General features: G+C 37.8%; 1 protein-coding gene across 2 annotated transcripts in view; it reads right to left on the reverse strand.

Annotated features, from left to right (window-relative positions):
- The window catches only part of ME1 (malic enzyme 1), a 244,408-nt gene that overhangs the window by 148,048 nt on the left and 79,269 nt on the right, over window positions 1-17,091 (reverse strand). The window lies entirely within an intron of this gene.

A 17,091-nucleotide genomic window follows, 5' to 3' on the forward strand; every position in this document is an offset into this window, starting at 1 on the left:
ACTAATCAAAAGGTCAGCAATTTGAATCCACCAGCTGCTCCTTGGAAACCCTATGGGGCAGTTCTACTCTGTCCTATAGGGTCTCTCTGAGTCGGAATCAACTTGATGACAACGGGTTTGGTTTTTTGTTTAATATAAGTCAAAAGAATATAAGAAAACCACGCACAACAAATGTACAACTTAATGAATTGTTAAGAGGCAAGCATCCTTCTACATAATATCCATTAAAGCAGAGAGAACCTTACCAGCTACCCAGAAGCCCTATACGTGTTCACCTGGAAAACTGGTAGTTGAAATCTAGGGGTTTAATCAGATTCCTGTTCAATTTTTTAGACAAAACACTTCGTGGGTTGGTGTTATATTTTTCCCAAACATAAATCAAACCTATTGTCATTGAGTTGAATTCCAGCTCATAGCGACCCTGTAGGAGAGAGTAGAACTGTCCCACAGGGTATCCAAGGTTATAAATCTTTACGGAAGCAGATTGCCCATCTTTCTCCTGTGGAGTGTCTGGTGGCTTCAAACTGCTGACCTTTTGGTTAGCAGTCAAGCACTTAACCACTGCGTCACCAGGGCTCCTTATATTCTTTATCAGAATATATAATATTTGGTAGTTATTTTTTTTGTGATGTTAGCAATTGTTGATGTTTAATATCTAAATTCATTATTTTTTTATTTATTTGCTGGGACACTTTTCTAAAGAGAAACTTTGCCACATCTACTATTTAGTTACCCAATGGTTCTGATAATATAGGAAAAAGATAAATCCTTGATTTTTTCTCTTATCAGGCTTTATTAAAATAAAGAACTGACTTAGTAAACTCTAAGAATTTCTAATTAGTCATTTTTGTTTTTGTTTAAATCAATACTTAACTCACTGATTAAAATATATTTTATATTTTTCCATTCATCAGTTATTTTCCTTATTGATACTCGAACTGTCCCATCCTTAGCCAATGGAAGACTCTTCAGGTTGGTACCTGAGTCCTTTTGACATCATTATAGCAGTCTTTAAGGAGCCCTGACAGTGCAGTGGTTAACAGCTTGGCTGCTAACTCAAAGGTGGTTCAAATCCACCAGCTGCTCCATGAGCAGTCTGCTTCCATGAAGATTACAGCCTTGGAAACCCTATGGGGCAGGTTCTACTCTGTACTAGAGGGTTGCTGCGGAATCAACTCAACGGCAACAGGTTTTGCTCTCTGTTATGACAAGATGTTCCAGGTTTATCTTGTACATTTTCTACCCAGACCTGAAATGAATCATTTTTTCCCAAACAGTCCCAGTTTCTTTTAGCAGAAAATGATATTTCAAGACCACAATCTAGGAAGAAGGGATATTTATTGCTACTGGATGGTCAAAGTATTGGTAAGTATTGTTATAGAAAAATCACAAAACAATGATGGTAAGATTCACTTCTTATGACCACAAATCTCGAAAGGTCACTTACCTCTTATAAAGAATATTAATAAGATTTCTGAGTAAATTCAATTTACCGTTCAAGGCTACCCTTTACCCTCCTCTTTCTCTTCACATCACCTACATCTATCCCCATTACTCTCAGTTGATAACCTAATCTCAACTTCAAAATAGGGTAGATGCAATAGGGTAAAAACTACCCCATTGTTCTAACATAAATTCCACTCATTTATCTGAATCTTAATTCATATTCTCTGCCTTCCTTCCTGTTATAATGGAAGAAATTTCCCTACCGTTACACAACCGTCTTTTCTCTTAGGCTCTGGATCCTATCCCATGTCAGCTTCTCAAAGGCTTCACACCTGCAATTATGCCATTTCTATGCTGCACCATCATTTTCTCTACTAGATAATTCTTACTGGCATAGAAAAACAGCAAAAACAAGCAAAGTAATAAAACCTTCCTTTAACCTCACAGCAGAAACCCTGGTGGCGTAGTGGTTAAGTGCTACGGCTGCATACCAAAGGGTCGACAGTTAGAATTCGCCAGGCGCTCCTTGGAAACTCTATGGGGCAGTTCTACTCTGTCCTATAGGGTCGCTGTGAGTCGGAATTGACTCAGCGGCACTGGGTTTTTTGGGTTTTAACCTCACAACCTTCACCAATGATTTCTCCATTACTCTTTTCCCTGCATAGCAAAACTCAAAAGACTCAACATTTTTTATCATCTTCATAATACTTATAAGTATCTGAAATTACCTTATTTACTTGTTCGTATATTTACTGTCTGTCTCCTCCCTGGCACCACTCTACCCCAGTATACATATATAACTCAAAGTAATAAATTCCCTCTACCCCAGTATACATATATAACTCAAAGTAATAAATTCCTTAAGGGCAGAGACTCTATTTTGCTCACTTTTGCAACTGCCTGTAAGTGTGCTGGCACATAGTATGTGTCCAACAGTATGTGCACTAACTTCAGTACTGGAAAAATAAAGCTTCTATAACCAGATATTTTTAAAGACAGGAAACAGGAACACTGACTTACACTGATTTACTAAGTAAATAAAAATTATGTTATGACAGTAAGTGTTACAGGCAGATTACTGATGATAACCTGACTCAAAAAATATTAATTTACCAAGTTGGCACTAAATTATACCCTTTTCTATTTTTACTGCTGTTTCATATGAATTTATTTTGTTTCTCCAAAATTATTATAAGCTCTTCATAAGTTATGTTTCTTTTTTTTTTTTGGATCCCTATCATATCCAGCTTGATCCTATGTAATCGACAGGGCCTCGAGAAATAACTGAGAAATAAAAATAAAATACTTTTGAATTTTTTCAAGAAGGTACTTTTGTTGAATTATCTAAGATGTTTTTGGAAACATACCATTAAATAATATTTACCAGAATCTTGTTAGTTAGCCAAAGTTGTCCAAATATCACTGATCTCAGGAAAGAGCATCCTTTTTTTTTTTTTTTTAAAAACAAGAGGGACAATGAATAGTACCAAAATTAGCACCAAGTAAATGCCAAGGTTTATTATACAAAGACCTGAGTTCAGCTTCACTAGAAGAGCCATTTGTTCACTTGTAATCTCCTGCACTGTGTAGAGGTTCATTTGTGGCAAAAATGCTGACTCGGAGTGAGCTCAACAAATGAAGAATCTGTAATGTTCCACCACAGCCGAGCATTTTGAAAGAGTTAATTGCAATAGATCCTGGAATGTCTCCATTATTTGAAACCCAGTGAGATGATCAAAAATGCTTCAGCACAGAAAGGACTCATACTTGCTGGTATAAAGTTGGATATTAAACATTAATCTTCAATGTTAAATACATATATGTGTATGTATATGTAAATATACATACACCATATATCTCCTGTTATAAGATGGGAAATTTAGACAAAAAACTTATTTATCAATGATATTTTAATTACAATAACCACTTCTTCTCAGTCCATACTCTTGTTTATTTAAAATATTTGTTTTTATTAAAAAGTATGCAAAACATGCCAAGTAAAAATACTATGTATTTCATGTTAGAACTGAGAATTTTTAAATGTAGATTATTTTCTTATACATATTTTTCAAACTCTCTCATAACCTCTAACATTGTACATATTCTACTCTGAAAATAGATTTAGAAGATGGGATAATAGTCTTAGTTCTTCGTGTTTTCCAGACAACATCCCTGATGAAGCTTATTTTATATCAAAATAGAGTTTACCTTCCAGCATTCAACTTTCTATTGTAACTAGACTATATTTTCTTCTGGAATATTATACGTGTAGTGTTCTTTAAGAAAAAAAAAAAGCACTATAAAAGCTCTTAAAGGTCCCTTTTCAATATTATCTAATAGTTTATCAATAAAATATATGTCAAGTGCATTCATTTGTGTTATCTGCACTCTTTGGATTAAATCTCCGAACTGCAGCTAGATTTTAGAAATCTTAATCTTCCCTAGCACCTTTCTCTCTAGCAGGAAATGAGTTTGAGACCCTGCCATTGGCCCAGTGGAGACAAGTTTTCTGTAGTAATCCATTCTTCGATTATAGAAACTGATTTTAATCTTTTGAAATGATAAAATTGGATCCCATATTTTTCACAAATAAGCATTAGTGAGCCTCGGAAGTTAACCCAAAGTTGCGTTATACCAGCAGGTTTGGACTGATGCAAAAAGAAGTATTAAAGATAGGTCTAAATATCAGGAGCTGGCTAGGATAGAGATGCAGAGTTAGGAGTCATATTCCTAGAATTGAAAGGAGCAGTGATACTAAGGGAGAATGTAGAGAAAAAAGAAAAGGTCAAGAGCGAAGCATTACAAATTAGCAGCCACAACAAAAAGATAGGATGATTACGAAAAGTCCTTGAGAAAGCAATAATAAACACTGTTTCCAAAACTTAGGGAAGTCAAGGGCAGACAATTTAAAAAGGCACTCATCCATATTATCAAATCCTGCATTAAATGGTTAAAAGGATTCTTTTTTTTTTAATTAATTTCGAACTTACAGAAAATTGCAGTAGTACATTACAAAGAATTGTTTTTCCTGAACTATTTGAGAACAAGTACCAACATGATGCCGCATCACCACTGAATAATTACTATAAACAAAAGCATTCTCCTACATAATCACAATCAGGAAGTAAATACTGGTAACATTAAACCAAACTTATTGCCATCGAGTTGATTCCAACTCATAGCAATCCTATACGACAGAGTAGAACTGCCCCACAGAGTTTCTAAGGAGCACCTGGCAGATTTGAACTGCCGCCTTTAGGATAGCAGCTGTAGCACTTAACCACTACACCACCAGGGTTTCCCTGGTAACATTACCACCATCTAACCCTCAAATACTATTCACGTTTTACCAGTTGTTCACGTGATGTTCTTTCTAATAAAAGGATCCAGTTCAAAATCTCATATTGCATTTAATTGTCATGTCTCTTTGGCCCCCTTCAATCTGGAATATTTCCTTAATCTTTCCTTGACTTTCATTTTCTTCTTACTTTTGAAGTAATGCATTGTTACAAGTCATGGTTTTTACCCAGTGCCCCTCCATTTGGTTTTGTGTGGTGTTTCCTCATGAACAGATTCAAATTAAACATCTTTGGCAGGAATATCATAGAAGTGATGTTGGCTCCTTTGAATTGCACCCAACCAGGGGCACTGATTTCTAGTCGACCCATTACTGATGAGGCTCACTTTGATCACTTGATTAAGATGCTATCTTCCAGGTTCTTCCAATGCAATTTTGCTCTTCTTTCCTTTCTATTTAAAAAGTATTTTGTAGAAGGATTTCTTGAAATTATGTAAATACTTGTTAAATTGTCAATTTGTTCATGTATTTATTCATATCAGTATGGGCTCATGGTTCACTATTTTATTCAATATGTTTTAATCTGTTACTAAAATTAGTTATCTTGCTGCCCATATTGTCCCAGATTTGCCCAGTGGGAGCCCCTTCAAGCTGGCTTCTATGTCTTTCTGATGTGTCCCCATCACTGTTTGAGCACTTCCTTACTTTCTGGCACAAGATGTCCCAAGTTCATTCTTTAATTGCCCTCCCCAAGACCTGAAACCTACAATTTCTCAAAAAGGTCCTCAAACTCTCTTTCAGGGTGATGCTTGAAAAAGGCACTCAACCAGGTATCTTAAATCCATTAAAACATCATGGTCTCTCCAGTGTCAGCTGGAGTAGCTAAAGTAAATGGAAGAAATGATGACATAGAAGAGCTGAACAGAAGATTTCAAAGGACAGCTTGAGAACACAAAGTATTATAATGAAATGTCAGTGTCAGGTAGGCCCTCACAACTCAACTTTGTAAGTACCTCCCTACTATCTCATCTTAGATTATCCCTGAGTGCTACTTCATATTTCCCCTGCAACCACCTCCCACCCCCCTCCACTCTCATTAGATTAGTGCACTTTTTTTTTTAACCGCAAAAACAAATGAGGACAGGCAGAGCCAAGATGGTGAAATAGATGCTTCCTGCGAGCCCCCTTTACAACAAAGACCCCCAAAAAACAAGTGAAACAAGTATATTTGTGACAAGCTGGGAGCCCTGGGCTTCAAAGGCAAGCTTAGAAAATGAACTGAGGGGCAGGGGGAGGAAGAGACTGTTCAGAAGTCGAGAGGAGTTACTGGACCTGAATCATGAGGAGTCCTCAGGTACCATTCCCAGAGCGGCAGCAGCGGGTTGGTATTAGTGTTTCACCGCAGTTTCCTCAGGGAGAAGCAGCCAGCCACACAGCCTACTCACACCTCTGGAACCTGAGAAGAATGGCGCTCTTGGCAAAAGCTAAGTACCTGCGTATATTTTACAACGCCTCCCCCCTCCCCCCCCCCCCGCAAGCCAGCTTCAGCAGCTGAATTCTCTGGGCCTGAGATAGGCCCTGTTGAGCACCTAGAGCCATCCTCCTGGCCTTGGGGAAGGAAAAAGTTTGCAATTGGGGGAAACGATAACTTCCTACCTCCGCTAACTGGGGTAGCTCAAGACAGAAGTGGCTCCTGTCCAGGCATAAATGGTCTGTGGACTTTCAGCACCTTTCCCTTCTGTATGGACCTGTGTGGGCCTATTTCGGGAGAATAGGCCCCTGTTGGTAAACTCCAACCATTTCAGCTGTGTGGTGGAGAGGTGGGTGTTTGACGTTTGACACTGCTTTGCGTATTAAACAAGGTCCTCACCTACCCACATCAGGGACCTAAGGACTGGTAGCTCCACTCAGGTCACCCAGCCACCCACGACAGTGGTCCAAAGATAACTGGTACCTCCCGGTCCTTACAACCAAAAACTTTGGGTGCCCATGGTCTGTCTGCAGAACCTACCCACCTGCACACTCTAGGGAACAGGGATGTGCATTCCTCAGAGGCACTCGGGGGTCAGTTCTCAGCCCCCTGCCTTGTTCAGAGTGTGACCCCCTGCTTCAATCGGATACCAGTATATAAGCCAATCACCCCTGCCCCTCTAAGACTGTAGGACAGAACCTGTACCACACACTTGATGATCACCTACCTGGAAACCTGAGGTGAATTCATACAAGAAAACTGAATGGACTCCTAGACTGATATACCTGATAACAGCTAGCCAGCTGGGGACAGGACGTCAGAGCTCCCGAGGTGAAAATAATCACACTAGCTCACTCAAGCAACCCATAGAGGTATACCAAAACAAAACAAAGCAAGAAGCTACGATATAGTAAGCAAGCATAAACTAATACAATAACTTATAGATGGCTTGGAGACAACAGTCAACATCAAGTCACATAAAGAAACAGATCATGATCACCTCAACAGGCTCTCAAAACAAAGAATCCAGGGATCTTCTAAATGAAAGTGCATTCCTGGAATTACCAGGTGCAGAATACAAAAGTTTAATATTCAGAACCCTTCAAGACATCAGGAAGGAAATGAGGCAATACGCAGAACAAGCCAACAAACACACAGTTAAAGCAATTGAAGAAATTAGAAAGATTATTCGGGAACAAAATGAAAAGTTTAATAAGCTGGAAAAATTCATAGAGAGGAATCAGAAATTCAGGAGATTAAGAATAAAATTACAAAAGTCGACAACTCAATAGAAAGTCAGAAGAGCAGAAATGAGCCAGTAGAAGCTAGAATTTCTGAACTCGGAGATAAATCACCTGGCACTAATATATTTGAAGAAAAATCAGATAAAAGAATTTAAAAAAATGAAGAAAGCTTAAGAATCATGTGGGGCTCTATCAAGAGAAATAAACTATGAGTAACTGGAAAAAAAATTTTTTTTTAACTGGAGTACCAGAACAGGGAGGGATAACAGAAAATGGAGAGAATTGTTGGCAGAAAATGTCCCTGATATTGTGAAAGATGAGAAGATGTCTATCCAAGATGTTCACTGAACTCCACATAAGGTAGATTTTTAAAGAAACTCACTGAGAGATGTTATAATCAAACTTGCCAAAACCAAAGATAAAGAGAGAATTATGAGAGCAGCGAGGATAAAAGAAAAGTCACCTACAAAGGAGAGCCAATAAGAATAAACTCAGACTACTCAGCAGAAACCATGCAGGCAAGAAGGCAACGGGATGACATATTTAAAAAATGGAAGTAAAAAAACTGCCTGGAAAGAATCATATATCCAGCAAAACTGTATCTCAAATATGAAGGTGAAATTAAGACATCTCCAGATAAACACAAGCTGAGGGAATTTGTAAAACCAAACCAAAACTACAAGAAATACTAAGGGGAGTTCGTTGCTTAGAAAATCAATAATATCAGGTATCAACCCAAGACTAGAACACTGGGCAGAGCAACCAGAAGTCAACCCAGACAGGGAAATCCAAGAAAACAAAGCAAAATTATTTAAAAAAAAGCTCAAAACAGGGTTACAGCAATGTTATTATATAAAAGAAGACAACATTAAAATAATAAAGAGGGACTAAAAAATATAATCATACACCTTCCACATGGAGAGGAAGAAATGGCGATATAAAGAAATAAAAGAAAGGTTTAAATTTAGAAAAATGCAGTAAATAATAAGGTAACTACAAAGGAAACAAACTATCCTACACATCAAAATAAAATACAAGAAAAAAATAGAGATTCCGCAGAAATAAAATCAACAACGACAAATATGAGGGAAGGACAATATATAAAGATAATCTACGCAGCACATAAAATTAAGTGGGAAAAAGAAACTGTTAACAACACACAACAAAAGACATCAAAATGATAGCACTAAATTCATACCTATCCAGAATTACCCTAAATGTAAATGGACTAAATGCACCAAAATAAACAGAGTGGCAGAATGGATTAAAAAACAAGATCCGTCTATATGCTGCCTACAAGACACACACCTTGGACTTAGAGACATAAACTAAAACTCAAAGGATGAAAAAAAAAAATGAAGCAAACAACAATCAAAAAAGAACAGGAGTGGCAATAGTAATTTCTGAAAAAATAGACTTGAAAGTTCAATCCATCATAAAGGATAAGGAAGGACACTATGTAATGATTAAAGGGACAACACACCAAGATGATATAACCATATTAAATATTTATGCACCCAATGACAGGGCTGCAAGATACATAGAACAAACTCTATCAGCATTGAAAGGTGAGATAGACAGCTCCAGAATAATTGTAGGAGACTTCAACACACCACTTTCGGTGAAGGACAGGACATCCAGAAAGAAGCTCAGTAAAGACACGGGAGATCTAAATACCACAGTCAACCAACTTGACCTCAAAGACATGTACAGAACACTCCACCCAACAGCAACCAATACTTTCTTTTCTAGTGCACATGGATCATTCCCTAGAATAGACCACATATTAGGTAATAAAGAAAGCCTTAGCAGAATCCAAAACATTGAAATATTACAAAGCATATTCTCTGACCATAAGGCCATAAAAGTAGAAATCAATAACATGAAAAGCAGGGAAAAGAAATCAAACACTAGGAAACTGAACAATACCCTGCTCAAAAAAGATTGGATTATATAAGACATTAAGGATGGAATAAAGAAATTCATAGAATCCAATGAGAATGAAAACACTTCCTATCAGAACCCTTGGGACACAGCAAAAGCAGTGCTCAGAGGCCAATTTCTATCAATAAATGCACACATCCAAAAAGAAGAAAGGGCCAAACTCAGAGAATTATCCCTACAACTGGAACAAATAGAAAGAAAGCAACAAAAGAAACCCACAGGCACCAGAAGAAAACAAATAATAAAAATTAGAGCTGATCTAAATGAAATATAAAACAGAAAAACAATTGAAAGAATTATTAAGACCAAAACCTGGTTTTCTGAAAAAATCAACAAAATGGATAAACCACTGGTCAAACTGACAAAAGAAAAACAGGAGAGGAAACAAATAACCTGAAAAAGAAATGACAGGGGCGATATTAGAACAGACCCAATTGAAATTAAAAGAATCATATCACATTACTATGAAAACTGTACTCAAATTTGAAAACCTAGAAGAAATGGATGAATTCCTAGAAAACACTACCTACCTAAACTAATACAAACAGAGGTAGAACAACTAAATGGACCCATAATGAAAGAAGAGATTGAAAAGGTAATAAAAAAACTCCCAACAAAAAAAAAAGGCCCTGGTCTGGACAACTTCATTGCAGAGTTCTACCAAACTTTCAGAGAAGAGTTAACACCACTACTGCTAAAGGTTTTTCATAGCATGGAAAAGGACGGAATATAACCTAACTCATTCTATGAAGCCACCATATCCCTGATACCAAAACCAGGTAAAGACACCACAAGAAAAGAAAATCATAGACCTGTATCACTCATGGACATAGACACAAAAATCCTCAACAAAATTCTAACCAATAGAATTCAACAACATATCAAAAAAATTATTCAACATGACCCAGTGGGATTCATACCAGGTATGCAGGGATGGTTCAACATTAGAAAAACAATTAATGTAATCCACCACATAAATAAAACAAAAGACAAGAATCACATGATCTTATCAATTGATGCAGAAAAAGCATTTGACAAAGTTCAACACCCATTCATGATAAAAATTCTCGGCAAAATAGAAAGAGAAGGAAAATTCCTCAGCATAGTAAAGGGCATTTATACAAAGCCTACAGCCAACATCACTCTAAATGGAGAGAGCCTGAAAGCATTCCCCTTCATATTGGGAACCAGACAAGGACGCACTTTATCACCACTCTTATTCAACATTGTGTTGGAGGTCCTAGCCAGAGAAATTAGGCTAGATAAAGAAATAAACGGCATCCAGATTGGCAAGGAAGAAGTAAAAGTATCCCTATTGGCAGATGACATGATCTTATACACAGAAAACCCTAAGGAATCCTCAAGAAAACTACTGGAACTAATAGAAGAGTTCAGCAGACTATCAGGATACAAGATAAACATACAAAACTCACCCGGATTCCTCTACACCAACAAAAAGAACAACGAAGAAGAATCACCAAATCAATGCCACTTGCAGTAGCCCCCAAGAAGATAAAATACTTAGGAATAAATTTTACCAGAGATATAAAAGACATACAAAGAAAACTACAAAACACTTCTGCAAGAAACCAAAAGAGACCTACATAAGTGGAAAAGCATACCTTACTCATGGATAGGAACACTTAACATTATAAAAATGTCTATTCTACCAAAAGCGATCTATACATTTAATGCAATTCTGATCCAAATCCCAACGATATTCTTTAATGAGATGGAGAAACAAATCATCAACTTCATATGGAAGTGAAAGAGGCCCCAGATAAATAAGGCATTGCTGAAAAAGAACAAAGTGTGAGGCCTTACCCTACCTGATTTTAGAGCCTATTATACCACCACAGTAGTCAAAACAGCCTGGTACTGGTACAACAACAGATACATGGACCAATGGAACAGAATTGAGAATCCAGACATAAATCTATCCACATAGGAAGAGATGATATTTGACAAAGTCCCCACAACAGTTAAATGGGGAAAAGACAGTCTTTTTAACAAATGGTGCTGGCATAACTGGATATCCATCTGCAAAAAAATGAAACAAAACCCATACCTCACACCCTGCACAAAAACTAACTCAAAATGGATCAAAGACCTAAATAGAAAATCTAAAATGATAAAGATCATGGAAGAAAAAATAGGGACAATGTCAGGAGCCCTAATGCATGGCATAAACAGTATACAAAACATTATTAAGAATGCAGAAGTACAACTAAATAACTGGGAGCTTCTACAAATCAAACACCTATGCTCATCCAAAGACTTCACCAAAAGAGTAAAAAGACCACCTACAGACTGGGAAAAAGTTTTTAGCTATGACATTTCTGATCAGCACCTGATCTCTAAAATCTACATGATACTGCAAAAACTCAACTACAAAAAGACAACCCAATTAAAAAATGGGCAGACGATATGAATAGACATTTCACTAAAGAAGGCATTCAGGCTGCTGACAGATACATGAGGAAATGCTCTCGATCATTAGCCATTGCAAATCAAAACTACAATGAGATTCCATCTCACTCCAACAAGGCTGGCATTCATCCAAAAAACACAAAATAATCAATGTTGCAGAGGCTGTGGAGAGACTGGAACACTTATAGACTGCTGGTGGGAACGTAAAATGGTACAACCACTTTGGAAATCGATTTGGCGCTTCCTTAAAAAGCCAGAAATAGAACTATCATACGATCCAGCAATCCCACTCCTTGGAATATATCCTAGAGAAATAAGAGCCTTTACATGAACAGATATATGCACACCCATGTTTATTGCAGCACTATTTACAATAGCAAAAAGATGGATGCAGCCAAGGCTCCCATCAATGGATGAATGGATAAATAAATGATGGTATATTCACACAATGGAATACTACACATTGATAAAGAACAGTGAGGAATCTGTGAAACATTTCATAACATGGAGGAACCTGGAAGGAATTATGCTGAATGAAATTAGTCAGTTGCAAAAGGTCAAATATTGTATAAGACCACTATTATAAGAACTTGAGAAATAGTTTAAACTGAGATGAAAACATTCTTTTGTGGTTACGAGAAGCGGGGAGGAGGGAGCATGGGAGAGAGGTATTCACTAATTAAGTAGTAGATAAGAGCTACTTTAGGTGAATGGAAAGACAATACACAATACAGGGGAGGTCAGCACAACTGGACTAAACCAAAAGCAAAGAAGTTTCCTGAATAAACTGAATGCTTCGAAGGCCAGCGTAGCAGCGCCAGGGGTTTGGGGAACATGGTTTCAGGGAACATCTAAGTTAATTGGCATAATAAAATCTATTAAGAGAACGTTCTGCATCCCACTTTGAAGAGTGGCGTCTGTGGTTTTAAAGACTAGGAAGCAGCCATCTAAGATGCATCAATTGGTCTCATCCCACCTGGAACAAAGGAGAATGAACACCAAGGACACAAGGCAATTACGAGCCCAAGAGACAGAAAGGGCCACGTGAACCAGAGACTACATCATCCTGAGACCAGAAGAACTAGATGGTGCTCGGCTACAACCGATGACTGCCCTAACAGGGAACACAACAGAGAACCCCTTAGGGAGCAGGAGAGCAGTGGGATGCAGACCCACTCATAAAAAGACCAGACTTAATGGTCTGACTGAGACTAGAAGGACCCTGGTGGTCATGGCCCCCAGACCCTCTGTTGGCCCAGGACAGGAACCATTCCCAAAGCCAACTCTTCAGACATGGATTGGACTGGACAATGGGTTGGAGAGGGATGCTGGTGAGGAGTGAGCTACTTGGATCAGGTGGACACTTGAGACTGTGTTGGCATCTCCTGCCTGGAGGGGAGGTGAGAGGGTAAAGGGGGTTAGAAGCTGGCGAAATGGACATGAAAAGAGAGAGTGGAGGAAGAGTGCAGTCTGTCTCATTAGGAGGAGAGTAATTGGGAGTATGTAGCCAGGTGTATTTTTTTTAGCCAGGTGTATATAAGTTTTTGTGTGATAGACTGACTTGATTTGTAAACTTTCACTTAAAGCACAATAGAAATTATAAAAAAAAAAAAAGAAATGGGAACTATTCACACCTAAAACCCAGTGCCTTCGAGTCGATTCACATCTAGCTACCCACTTACAAACTTCCTTCCATCTCTACCCTCTCTTTTCGTCTTACTTACAGTATCAGTGAATAAAATGTCAGTGCTTCTCTCCTTTAGTCCAGTTTATCCTGACTCTAACACTCTCTAGCCACTCTAGTTTTCTTCAGTCTCCTTTGTTTTGGCTCACCTCTTAAATAGTGTTTTCCAGATTCAAATGCTTACCTCTCCTCTTTATTCACTCTGATGCACAGTAAAGGCTTAGGGCCTCCTAGCTTTGCTGCCATCCTTGGGCTCATTTTCAAGGTCCACTCTCCTTCAACTTCTGGTGAGCTTCTGATCCTTTGACTTTACCTCCTGCTTTTGGTCCCACCCTTGCTCTTAGAATTAACTCAGCTTGAGAAATGTGTAGTTTTTAATTCTGAGTGACTTCAAAGGATTTGCTTAGGCATCTCTTCAATTTCTCCAGCTCCTCTTCACTGTTAGGCTACCTCCTAATTACTCATCAAAGTTCTAGTGCTATCTTCTCTTGGAAATATTTCCTGACTCATCTCAAATTGAGTTTGGAATACCTATGTAATCCATAGAACCTTGCTGTTTTTCTCTATTATGGCACTTATCACCTATCATTTAATTTTTTACTTTCTTATAACCTGTTCTACTATATTATGAGCTCTTGAATTCAGTAATTATTTCTAATAGAGAGAAAAGAAGGAAACAGGAAACAATGGAGGTAAGGAGAAAAGAAGATAGTTCAGATGTGACTGTCACAAAAAATCTGAAATGGAGGATATTCAGGAGCTACGGGATATAGTTTTGGGGTCTTCTGAAAATAGCAGGGCCCAAGCAAAGGATAGAAGAAACAAAATTTAGGTGCAAAATCGCATGGAAAGGGTGCTATTACGGATTTAACTTTAGATATGTTAAAGTCCTAATCCCTGGTGCCTGTGACCTCATTTGGAAATAGGATCTTTCAAGAGGTTGTCAGTTAACATGAGGTCATATTGGAGTAGGGTGGGTCCTAATCCAATGCAAGTGGTAAGTTTATATGAGAGGAGGAAAGACACAGAAGAAAGTCAGCCAGGTGAAGATGGAAGCAGATACTGGAGTGATGTATCTAGAAGCCAAAGAACACCAAAGCTCCTCAGCTATCACTGAAAGCCAGGAGAGAGGCTCAGGAGGAATCAAGATGGCTGACACACTGATTTTGGACTTCTAATCTCCAGAACTGTAAGAGAATAAATTTCTGTTGTTTTAAGCCACTCGGTTTGTGATACTTTATTATAGCAGTCCCAGGAAATAAATACAGGTTGCAAGAATCATAGCCAATACCCTGTTCTAGGACTTGGAGCATCTGAGGACCTAGCAATCATCAACTTCAGATCTTAATGTTAATGCTGGGGCAACAGATTATAGATTTTAACGACAGCAAAGAACATAAGAAACAATGAGAGAACCGACAGTTTCAAATGTATTAAATATGAGGGAGAATCACAGTTCAAAAGATCACACCAGATTTGGAAGAAAGGTAACTAAGGCTGTTGAGATGCTTCGGACTAAAGTCTGGTATTGCTTAGAAATTAAAAAAAAAAAGAAAAAGAAAAAGAGTGTATGAGAAGGGAGGGATCCAGTGGAAGATGCAGGGATCAGTGGCAGGTGATATCCTTATGACTGAATACCAATTCTGACAACTATAGAAGTAAACTTTTTTTTTTTTTTTTAATCCAGAACAGAGAGAAGGGTAGATTTTCCATTGCCTCTGGTCACCTACTTCCAAGAAAGTTTTCTTTATTACCATATAACATCCTAATATTGCTAACACATGTGATTTTTTTCTTTGTATCAGGTAACCATTTCATTTTCCTCTGCAATGGTAATCTCATGAATTTGTTTTATTTATTGCAGATATTATTTAAAGTTCTATTCCTTCTCAGGAGTAGAAAAATAGTGTGGTGGGCAGAATTCTATGATGGCTTCCAAGGTCTCCCAGCCCCTTACTGGACACACCCTGCACAATCCACAGGACTCTGCAGATGACAGGTTTTACTTCTGTGACTGGATTATGCTATATGGCATAGCTGACTTTAAGATAGGAAGATTATCTGAGTGGACCTGAGCACTTTAAAAGCTGAGGATTATCTCCAGCTGGTCATAGAAGGAAAAGCCAGAGGTTCAAAGCATGAGAAAGACTGAATGCACCGTTACGGTCTTAAAGATGAAGGAACCAAGTAGCAAGGAATGTGAGTGACCATTAGAAGCTGAGATCTGCCCCAGGCTGACACCACAAAATACTGAATTCTGCCAACACGAATGAGTTTGGAAGTAGATTTTTCTACAGAGCCTCAAGAACTGCAGACAAGAACTCAATCTGTCTAACACCTTGATTTCAGCCTCATAATACCCTGAGCAAAGAACTGCGAGCTAATAAATGTATGTTATTTTAAGCTGCTAAGTTTATGTTAATTTATTATGCAGCAATAGAACATTATTACAGATAGTAAGTATATAAAGAGCAAATTCAGATACTCATTCCATCATTTAGCATATATTTATATTTAGTTTACTATAGACACGACAAAGTGCTAGAAACCAGTGAAAATATAAGAGAAATATCCATTCCACTTTTGAATTACTGCTAAAAACAACCCTTCTATTTTCTGAGATGAAAAATGTTGATTATTATTAATGTTACATTATCGGTTTTTATACAACTAGCAATTATTTTTAAGAGTGTTTCATCGAGTATGATAAATGGACTACTTTCCCTTTTTTCAATCCTTTGGTACAAACTGACACCCATTGTGCAGTGGGCAGAATATTATTGAATAAAAACTTTTAAGAAAATAATATGCTCTTCTACCACAGGCCATGTCAACTGGTCTGAATTGGTAGCTCCTTTTAGAATCGACTCGACAGCAATGCGTTTGGTTTTTATATAGATAGAATTAGGGTTTTTCTTTTTTTAATATAGATATGGAGCCCTGGTGGTGCCAGTGGTTAAGCATTTGACTGCTAACCAAAAAGGTCAGCAGTTCGAATCTACTAGCCACTCTTTGGAAACCCTGTGGGGCAGGTCTACTCTGTCTTATAGGGTCACTATGATTTGGAATCAACTCGACCACAATGGGTTTGGTTTCTTTGGTTTAAATAGATGGAGTCCCTGGGTGGTGCAAATGGTTAAGGTGCTCAGCAGGTTTCCTTCCTGACATTATAAATAACAGCAGTGAAGTAAAGGAAAAAAGTAAATTTTTTTCTCACTATTAAGTGAAAATACAATACATTCTATCAAACATTTACTAGAAATGCAAAGAAAAACATTCCCTCAGTTACTTGATGTCTATGGAATGAGAGTCATATCTAGGGCCAACATAAACTAACTATGTAATGGGATCCAAGAGCAGAAATAGAGACACTCAGTGATGGAACTGTACCAGAGTAATGCAATTGCTTTTTATGCAAGAAATCAAGGCACCGAGGACAAGAAACAGTAATGAAAAATGTGATACAGTAGAACTCAAATACATCTAAACATGTAAGACTTCACTCAGACCATTCAGATTTCCCCCTTGTTTACATGGGACTTATCCACTCTGGTTCATGATCCCCTGTCCAAAA

The sequence above is a fragment of the Elephas maximus genome, chromosome 1, assembly GCF_024166365.1.
Source record: "Elephas maximus indicus isolate mEleMax1 chromosome 1, mEleMax1 primary haplotype, whole genome shotgun sequence".
NCBI lineage: Eukaryota > Metazoa > Chordata > Mammalia > Proboscidea > Elephantidae > Elephas > Elephas maximus.